The sequence below is a fragment of the Macrotis lagotis genome, chromosome 2 (assembly GCF_037893015.1).
Source record: "Macrotis lagotis isolate mMagLag1 chromosome 2, bilby.v1.9.chrom.fasta, whole genome shotgun sequence".
Lineage (NCBI taxonomy): Eukaryota > Metazoa > Chordata > Mammalia > Peramelemorphia > Peramelidae > Macrotis > Macrotis lagotis.
The window spans coordinates 260,835,285-260,839,204 of record NC_133659.1 but is presented as its reverse complement, the minus strand read 5'-3'; positions in this window follow the sequence as shown (position 1 = coordinate 260,839,204).

Here is a 3,920-nt window from a genome sequence, read left to right as displayed (position 1 = left end):
ATTTTTTTCAAGATCTTTGGGTGAGAGATGCAACTTCCACAAAAAAAAAATTTCCTCAAGTCAATATATTTTGCTTTCTAAATTCTCAGGGGTCATTTATTTTGGGAAAAAAAAACCCAATTCACTAAAGATGGATATTAGGTAAATATGAATGAATCTCCATCAAAAACAATTTCAGTAGCAAAATCTGAATTTCATTGAGAGCTGAGTCCCTTTATGGATGATGCATCCACAGCACCAGTCCCTGAATATATGTAGGATTACACAAAAAGCATCAGTGACATTGCGGAAACATTGGGTTTCTTCTGTTGTGTTCATGTCTTTTCTTTTTTTTTAATAAAATATTTATTTATTTTAAACATTTTCTAAAATCCTGAATTTAAATTCTCTACATTTCTCACATTCATCCCCCACCAACTGAAAAGGTAAGAAGAATCATATCAGCTAATTATAAATGTGTAATCATGTGAAACCTTTTTATAGTAGCCACATTATTAAAAAAGCAAAAACAAGTAAGAAAATTATACTTTAATTGAAACTCTGAGTTCATCACTTCTCTCTAGAGGTGAATAACTTCTTTATCATGAATAATATGAGACCCTTCATATCATTTAAGATCTTTTTTGATCATAGTAGATAAGTCTTTCATAGTAGATCATCATTGCTATTGCTGTGCACAATAATCTCCCTGTAATTCTCACTTCATTTTGAATCTGATTATATAACTCTTACTATTTGTTCTTTTAAATGATCCTCTTTGTCATTTCTTATAGTACAATCATTTCAGTTTCCATCTTCACTTCAATGAAGTCTATCACTTCAGTTTCCTACTCCTTGTCATCACGAAAGACCTGTTCTATTTTGGAGAAGTACATACTTTTACTATTTCCTTGATCTCTTTGGGATACAGACATACTAGTGGTATTACTGGGTGAAAGAGTATCTAATGTTTTATAGTCCTTTCAGTATATTTCCAAATTGTTTTCCATAAAAAACTGGATACTTAAGAACTCCATCAGGGGTTAATCAGTATATCTTTTTTCTTTCATCTCCACCTGTATTTGTCCTAGCAGCCTCTCCTGACACTTGCATATTATGAAACCCTGCATGATTTTGGATAACACAAATTTATGTAAAAAAAGAACTGTTCACACATATATATATATGAATATATATTTATATTCTTCCCACATATATATGCATACATGTATACATATATGTATATTTATATCTTCCCTCTTTCAATCAACTCAGATAAGTGAGATTCAAACATTGCCTGCCATCATTATCCCCTTCCTTTTCTCTTTCACTATGAAAACTCTTCCTTACAAATCTCTTTTATGTGAGAAAATTTCTCCATTATAATTTTCTATTCCCCCTTCTCCAAGTAGGGCATCCATCATCTTCATCATTTCAGTTTTTTTAAATATTGTTCAACATAATTGACTCACATCCATGTCCTCTGTCTATGTAGACTTCTTCTAAGTGACTTAATAATGATAGTTTTGAAGAGTTATATGTATATTTTCACATATAGGCATATGAACAATTCAACTTTAGTCTCTCATAATTACTCTTTCCTGTTTAGTTTTTATGTTTTACTTGAATTTTTGTATAAATGTCAAATTTTTCTATTCAGCTCTATTTTTGCCCCCATAGGAATACTTGATCATCATTTTAGATATTTCATGAAATATCTGTTTTTCTTCTGAATAATTAAATTCAGTGTTTCTGGGAAGGTGATTTTTGAGTATAATCTTAGCTATTTTGCATTCTTGAATAGCATATTCAAAGTCCTCTGATCCTTCAATGGTTTGGATTCTGAAACTTGTGTGAATCTGACTGTGGCTTCATGATGTTTCATTATTTTCTTTAACTGGAAACTGGAATTTGGTTAAATATTCCTGACAATTTTGTCTCAGATTATCATTTAAGTGGTGATTGTTGGACTTTATGATTTCTTTTTACTCTGTAGATCAAAATCAGAAAAATTTATAATTTCTTAAAATATGATATCCAGGTTCTTCCTTTTTTCTTATCATGGCTTTCATTTAGTTCCGTAATTCTTGAATTGTCTATTTTTAATCTATTTCTAGGTTATTTGTTTTACCAAGCAGTTATTACACATTATCTCTTTTATTTTAGTTTGTTTTACTTTGTTTGCTGAATGGAGTAAATAGCTTCCACGTGTTTAGTAGCAATATTTAAGGACTTCTTTCCTTCAGCATTTTTGTACCTTTTTATCAAGTTGTTAATTCTCTTCTTATTATTTCCTTGTATCACTTTTTTCTAATTTTTTGTCTACCATTTTTCTCTTTCTTAACTTTTTCATAAATTTTTGTTGAATTTGACTCCAATTAACATTCTTCTTTGAGACTTTTTTGATTGTTTTTACATTGTTGTATTCTTCTGAATTTATGACTAGGCTTTCCCTTTCACTGTAATTGCTCTTTATCATCAAGTTTTTATTTGTTTGTTTGTTTATTTTTCTACTCTGTTTTAAACTTTGAACTTTATTTTAAATTCAAGCTTTGCTCACAATAGGAGTAGGGAGGTCAATGCTTCAGTTATTTTTGTGCTGCTATGTTCATAACTTGTTCTGGGAATCTACAAATTTTTAAAGTTTCTAAGAGGGTACCATCTAGGGGGAGTTGTGCGGTACCTGCTCTCTTTGTTTTTGCTTTGGTCTTTACTCAAGACATCTTTACTTCGCTGCAGCACAGACCCTTATACTATTCTATGCCTCTGATCTGTGACCATGGCCCCTATTTTCTTGTGAAGCACTCCTCTCCACCTTAACTCAGAAGTGAATATGGGAAATAGAGATGCTAATCAGTGCTAGCTGTGCCTAGTGTCAGCAAAGAATTCACTGTAATATCTTTCTGACCAGTTGACCAACCACCTTACCATCTCTGGTCTGAGATCTCCCAAAGTTGCACCTGTTGCACCTACTTCTAAAGTCTACTTATTTTGCTGCTCTGCTATGCTCTGGGCCAGCCTCCCACTCTGTTGTAACAGATTTTCTTGAAGAACTAAGCTGTCTTGGGTTTGAAAAATATGTCTCATTATGATCTTTTGATCTGTTGGATCAAAATTTGATTTCAGACATTATTTTGAAGTTATTTGGAAAACAAAATTGGGAGAATTCAGTATTAAACCATTTTGATGCTGCTCTTTTCAAATAACTTCAATAACTGCTTATTAAAGATAAGGAGGGAAAATTTCATTTTGATGTTTCCTTCAGTCCAATAATGTTTCAAAGTTAACAGGACTGGGGGCAGCTAGGTGGCACAGTGAATAAAGCACCGGCACTGGAGTCAGAAGTACCTGGGTTCAAATCCAGACTCAGACACTTAATAATTACCTAGCTGTGTGGCCTTGGGCAAGCCACTTAACCCCATTTGCCTTGCAAAAACCTAAAAAAACAATGTTAACAGGACTGGTTACAAATATTATTACTTTTCTAAGTTCTGTGGAGACATGGTTCCTAGAAGCAGCCTATTTGAGTCACAATTAGGAGAAAGCTCAGTTTATTCTTTTTTTAGAAATCAGAGAGAAAAGGCACTTTTCCCACTGAGTTTAATGACTGTTTTCAAGCAATATTCTCCCCACACAGGTTCCAATTTATTATATTATTGATTGTTCTGTAAAGTTCCAGGCTAGTATTTCCAAATATAGGTATCTCTAAATCCAGTTCACTGAAGGTTTCAGAATAGAGCATAGGCAAAATAGCAAGGAAGGAAAGGAAAAGGAAGAGCAAAGAATAAGTTTCTATCATGTCCTAAAATTCTGCTTAACTTTGTGTCAAGATACCAAGATTTCCCCATTTGTTGCTTTCCCAATAGGGTCTCACCTTTAAATGTTCATGTATAAATAGTCATCCTAATTCATATCTGGTCACTGGATTCAGATGGCTCTAG